Source organism: Lonchura striata, chromosome 6 (assembly GCF_046129695.1).
Source record: "Lonchura striata isolate bLonStr1 chromosome 6, bLonStr1.mat, whole genome shotgun sequence".
Classification (NCBI taxonomy): domain Eukaryota; kingdom Metazoa; phylum Chordata; class Aves; order Passeriformes; family Estrildidae; genus Lonchura; species Lonchura striata.
Genome location: NC_134608.1, coordinates 62,558,902 through 62,565,815, shown reverse-complemented (window position 1 = coordinate 62,565,815; position 6,914 = coordinate 62,558,902).

Sequence of the window (6,914 nt, the reverse complement as noted above, 5' to 3'; positions counted from 1 at the left end):
CTTTTTTTTTTTTTTTTCTGTTTTGAACGTCCCAAGCGTCTGTGTACTCATTTCTTGTCCAATAGCGACTCTGTTGGCGCCGCGTGTGAACGACACCTGTGGGTGACGTCTTGATTAACCCTCTCTCTCCCGGGCGTGACTGCAGCCCTTGTAGGCATGTCTGCTTCTATGGGGCCTGGTGGCAGCTGCCAACAGAGGCAGCCTAGAGGAGCAGAGCCCAGTGTCCCCCAGGAGCCCAAAAATGGGGATCCCAGAGAGGGCAGAGCGCTGCCAGTGGTGACTTCCAGAGATGGCCCTGGGCAGAGGACTTTCCAAGTCAACGTGCTCATCCCTTCTTTTCCCCAAACCAAGATTTCCCATTCCCAAGTCCTTGGAGGCTATGAGGAAGATGCCCTGGGACACCCGGGCAGGTGATGAGGAAGTCACCACCCCTTTCCCCCTCTCTCCTGCTCCATCTCCCAGCCTGGCATGGCCCCTGGCTGCAGGACAACCCCCCTAACGCACGGTCCTACCGGTGGATCTCCTTCCCTCTGGCACGGAGGTAAATCCCATCCACTCCTTGTCTTTCATCCCCAAGACAGTCAGGAGCTGAGGATGGAGACCAGAGAAGACAAATCCATGTGGCAGAACCTCGTGCAAGAGGCTGTATTGAGCAGCTCCACAGCACAGGAAGCCAATGGGGATCCTGCACAAGGAGGGGCTGCAAAGGCAGATTGTGGGGATATGAGGAAGAAAGACCCACTGTCCTGGTTTAGGGCAAATTTGGGAGAAAACCCACAGGATGAGCCCCCCCCCCCCCCCCCCCCCCCGACAGCAAACTCCCACAGCCCCTCCTCCCAACCTGCTTCGGGAAGAATTTCCTTGGAGAGAAGTGGAAAACAAAAACCCTGTTTTTTAACAGACAGAAACTGTCCCCAGCACAAAAATTTAAAAACATCAGAGTACAAAAACCCTTTCACCGCTCTGAAGAGATGACAAATTCAGAAAGTCTCTTATGGGAGTGGTCGCCCAGTTCTCGGTCTCTGGCGCTGGGGATGGCTGTTGCAGGTCACAAAATGCAGGCAGGTGTCTTTCGGTGTTTCCCAGGTCCCAGTCCGGTGATGGTTGGAATGGTATTCAGGAAAAGGAAAGAAAAAAAAGCAAGGGCAAAAGCAAAAGCAAGGAGCGGGAGCACAGCCAGCCAGCAAGCAAGTCCTATCCTCTCTCCTAGACCTCCTCCCATGGGGGGGAGGGCTGTTAACGAGACAAAACAAACCAGCCCAGAAGTCACAGTTCATAAACAGAACACATGATTGTTGCTGTTCGACCGGCTTCGGGCGGGCGCCGGCGGGACACAGCGGGAGGGGGAGAGAGGTGGCACCGCTTTTTCCCCTTCGGCTCTGCGGGGCTCAGTTCTAGCGTGGAACAGACGAAAGGACGACACGGGGCTCGGGTGCAAACACATGTGGGAGCGTGTTCCTGAGACACCGGGACACCGACACCGTGCCGGGGTGGGGGGAACCTGAGCCGCGGCCAATGGGACGGGGCAGGGGACAGGGGCAGGGAAACCGCAGGGACAGCGAGGGCAAAGGCAGGGGTGGGGGGGGGGGCAGGGACCGGACCGTGTGGCGAGGGGGAAGGACAAGGGAACGCAGGAATGGGACAAGGTACCGCAGGAGGGAGGGGGAACCCGCGGGAAGGGAGGAGGGGGAATGGGGGGAAGAACGGAAAATTACAAACTCCCGCACATGATTATGGTTACAAGCACCATAATGTCACCCTGGGACATTGCACCCCTTATTTCCATGTCGTCAACATACTACCAAACATCATGTATTTATTCACGTCAAAACTTCCATCTTTCACGTCCTCAAACACATTTCCTTCTGTGAAAAATGCCAATCACTTGGTTTTCAAAATTTTAAAATTTTATTAATAATTAAATGGTTATAAAAATAGTAATACAATTAGAGTAACAAAACTTAGAGTTAGGACAACTACAAGTCAATAAAAAGCAAAGAATTACGGTTGTCCGGGTGCTCTCAGACACTAAGTCATGAAAAGCATACCTTGTGAACAAAGCAATAACCTTAAAAGCAATAGCCTGTTGCATATTCATATATCTCATACATGATACATAAATTACTTGCAAATTAATAACTTTTCTGTTTTTTGTCAACTTCTTAGTCCTGGTGGTTCCATAAAGACAAAGAGAAGGTAGAAGACTGTCTTTTTTGATAAGGAGGCAGTACCTCTTTATGGGCCCCAAGTATTTGTCATCTCTGTATGAAGAGTTTCTTGATTATCTCATCTCTTGCTTGAGCTAGTAAAAAAATCCTACATCACAGATTTCTATTTCAATATTATGTTGTAACCTAAAACTATATTTAACACACTACTTAAGAAATTAACACAGCAGAACTTTCTAACATTACACATATAATATTCATTGTAACATTTGTGAAAAGCCAATAATAAAATATGCATTTTTTACACTTCCATCTCACTTGCTCAAACCTTCCACATTTAATGATTTTCTTCTGTCTCATGTCTGTGTGTGTTTTCATGTACAGACAATGGCAGCAACATCCAGCAAACAGTGATATTTGCACATGAGTCTCACCCTCAGATCTCCCTGAGGTACAAATCATGTTGTTCCATCTCTGCAGTATCCACCATGTACAACCTGGTCCCTGAGCAAAGACAATCCCATGAATGGTTTTGTCTGTAGCTGAGGCAGAATTGATTCACACTGCCTTCCCTAACAAACCTCTGACATGTGCCACTGGGACTTTCTCTCCATCTACTATATTTAGGGAATCAGATTGGGCAGGACCTGCTCGATTGGTGGAACCTTGGCTGTTAACTAACCAGGTGGCTTTTGCCAGATGCTGCACCCAAGTTTTGAAAAATCCCCCAGCCCATGCTTTCAAGGTGGTTTTTAACAGTCCATTGTACCTCTCCACTTTGACTGCAGCTGGTACATGGTAGGGGATATGTTACACCCACTCAATGCCATGTTCCCTAGCCCAGGTGTTGATAAGGCTGTTCTTGAAATGAGTCCCATTGTCTGACTCAATCCTCTCAGGGGTACCATGCCTCCAAAGGACCTGCTTTCCAAGGCCCAGGATGGTGTTACGGGCTGTAGCATGAGACACAGGGTAGCTTTCCAGCCATGCCGTGGTGGTTTCTACCATTGTGAGCACGTAGCATGTTTGGGGCAGCGTGATGTAGTCAATCTGCCAGGCCTCCCCATAGCTGTACTTGGACCACCCCTCACCATACCATAGGGGCTTCACCCACTTGGCCTGTTTGATGGCAGCATATGTCGCACAGTCATGGATAACCTGAGAAATACTGTCCATGGTTAAATCCCCCCTCGGTCTCGTGCCCACTTAAAAGTGGCATCTCTACCCTGATGGCCAGAGGCATCATGGGCCCATTGAGCTAGGAATAACCCTCCGTTGTGCTCCCAAATTCAAAGTCTATCTTTGACACCCCTATCTTTGCAGCCTGATCTACCTGCTGGTTGTTTTGCTGCTCTTCATTAGCTCTACTTCTGGGAACATGGGCTGTGGGAGGGGGTCCTGGGGATAGTTGCCCTGGGATGCCCTGGGAGACCACCACTGTGTAATTTCCTGCCTCCCCTGATGTCAATCATTTGTTATGCTTTCCCCTCTTCATGTCAGTCATTGTTTGTACTATCCTTCAGTTCCGGAATGTTCCCTGTTCTCTGTACCCACATTGGTTCCCTCCTAATAACCACTCCTACCCCTTGTCCCCATTGCTATATCCCCTGTCACTTATCCCCTGCTCCTCCCCTGAGCCTTTCCCCTATTGGTCCTTATGTACTTTGACCCTCCTTTCCTTATCCAGTTATATACCTTAGCCTGCACTCGGGATGAGGCTCTCAGAACTTGCTCCCAATTTGCCTTTCCTACAATAAAGCCCTCTGAGAAATACAGCAGCCTGTGAGTCATCCTGCCTTAGTGGAACAACATACTACAGCTATGCAGGCTCCTGTTGACCAACCCCGCTGAGGTGTTCCCCATGGGATGAAGGTCCAGAGCACGCCTCAATGGGAATCTCCATGGCGAACCTTCAGAGGTAGTTTCTCTCCCCGGCTAGCGATGTCTTGCCATGCTGCAGCAGCCCAAATTGATTTTCCTCTACGCTGCTAGTTAGCCTCTTTGCATCTCTCCACCCATCCCCACAAAGCATTGGCTACCATCCAAACATCAGTGTAGAGGTAGAGCTTTGGCCAATTCTCCCTTTCTGCAATGTCTAGGGCCATTTGAACAGCTTGGACTTCAGCAAGTTGACTTGATCCAACTTCACCTTCGCTAGCTTGTGCAACCTGTCCTGTGGGGCTCCATACAGCTGCTTTCCACTTCCGATTCATCCCTATGATGCGACAGGAACTGTCAGTGAATAGAGCCTAACGTGTTTCCTCTGCTGGCAGCTGGTTGTATGGTGCAGCTTCTTCAGCCCATGTCACTGGTTCTTCTTCTTCATCTGTGACACCAAAATGTTCACCTTCAGGCCAATTTGTAATTAATTCCAAAATCCCAGGGAGATTCAGTTTACCAATATGGGCATGCTGTGTGATGAGAGCAATCCACTTGCTCCATGTAGCACTGGTGGCATGGCGGGTGGAGGGAACCTCTCCTCTGAACATCCTCCCCAGCGCCGGTAGTCAGGGTGTCAGGAGGAGTTGTGCTTCTGTACCAATCACCTCTGAGGCGGCTTGGACTCCCTCGTAGGTGGCCAAGATTTCCTTCTTTGTTGTGGTGTAGTTGGCTTCAGACCCTCTGTAGCTCCGACTCTAAAATCCCAGTGGTCGGCCTTGAGTCTCACCGGGGACCTTCTGCCAAAGGCTCCAGGACAGACCATGGCTCCCAGCTGCAGAGTAGAGCACGTTCTTCACATCTGATCACGTCCTGACTGGGCCAAGGGCTACTGCATGAGCCATTTCATGCTTCATCTGGGCGAAAGCTTACTGCTGCTCAGGGCCCCAATGGAAATAATTCTTCTTGCGAGTAACCAGGTAAAGAGGGCTCACGATCTGACTGTACTCAATAATATGCCTTCTCCGAAAACCTATGGCGCCTATGAAAGCTTGTGTCTCCTTCTTGTTGGTTGGTGGGGACATAACTGTGATTTTGTTGATGACATCTGTAGGCATCTGACGCTGTCCATCTTGCCCCTTCACTCCCAGGAGCTGGATGTCTCAAGCAGGTCCCTTTACTTTACTCTTCTTGATGGCGAAACAAGCTTCCAGGAGGATTCCAATTATTTTCTCACCTTTCTCGAACACTTCTCTGCTGCTCTTCCCCCACACAATGATATCATCAATATACTGTAGATGTTCTGGAGCCTCACCCTTTTCTAGTGCAGTCTGGATCAGTCCATGGCAGATGGTAGGACTGTGCTTCCACTCCTGGGGCAGTGGGTTCCAGGTATCCTGCACTCCCCTCCATGTAAAGGCAAACTGGGGCCTGCATTCTGCTGCCAGGGGAATGGAGAAAAATGCATTGGCAATATCTATAGTGGCGTACCACTTTGCTGCCTTGGACTCAAGATGGTCCTGGAGCTCTAACATGTCTGTCACAGCAGTGCTCAATGGCGGAGTTACTTCATTCAATGCATGGTAATCCACTGTCAATCTCCATTCTCCTTCAGATTTACGCACAGGCCAAATGGGGCTGTTGAAGGGTGAGTGGGTTTTGATGACCACCCCTTGCCTCTCCAGCTCTCAGATCATCTTGTGGTTGGGAACCACAGCATCTCCAGTTGTTCTATACTGTCAGCAATGCACTGTTGAAGTGGCAATTGGTACCTGTTGCTCTTCTCCCTTCAGAAGTCCTACTCTAGATGGATTCTCGGACACTCCAGGCAAGGCGCTCAATTGACGGATGCCCTCTGTCACTACAGCTGCTATCCCAAATGTCCACCTGAGTGTCCTTTTGGGTCTTTCAAATACCCCCTTCGGAGGTCATCTAGGCCCAAAATGCATGGGGCCTCTGGGCCAGTCACAATAGGCTGTTCCTTTCACTCATTTCCCGTCAGACTTACATCATCTTCCACCAAGGTAAAGTCCTGTGATCCCCCTGTCACACTGGCGATAGAGACAGATTCTGCCCCATGTGTCTCGATGGAATTAACGTGCATTATACATCAGTATCAACCAAAGCCTTATATCTTTGTGGTTCCAATGTGCCAGGCCAATGAATCCGCATAGTCCAGAAAACACGGTTTTCCCTCCCCTCTACTTGGCTAGAGGCAGGGACCCTCTAAACCTGTTTATCCTTCTTTCCTTGGGAACATGTCTTAGAAGTTCCTTCAAGGGGACCGGACATATCATCATCATCATCATCATCATCATCATCATCATCATCATACCTGGCAGTTTGGCTATGGGCAACTGGAGCTGCTTTCCTTTTGGTGGGACTTCCTCTCTGAGTCTTGCCTTCCTTCATTTCATGCACCTGTTGTGCCAGAGCAGCAGTAGATTTTTCGTCCCATCTCCTCATTTTTTCTCCGCAATCGTGCAGGAAGAACCACAGCTCAGTTTGTGGGGTGTACCTTCTCTCCCCATCTGAGGAACGTCTGCCTTGGATACCAGAACCTCTGATCTGTACTGCTGAGATTTGGAAAAGGTCCTCTTTAATCTCCTTCCTGAGTCTCTTATGATTCTCCTCTATCTTGTCTTCTAATTTCTGCAGATGTGTTTCCACTGCTGCAATTCTGGCATGTGTTGGGCCATGTACAGCATCTGCATATGCTCAGAGCTTCTTTGCCATATCGAGCATGGTCTCATCCCTCTCATCCCGCTTCATTACTGCTAAAGCAGAAGCGTATTCATGTGGCCCAAGCCATACAAGTTTTCACTACATCACAAATGTACATGGTACCAAGTCTGGATTCCTAGTTGT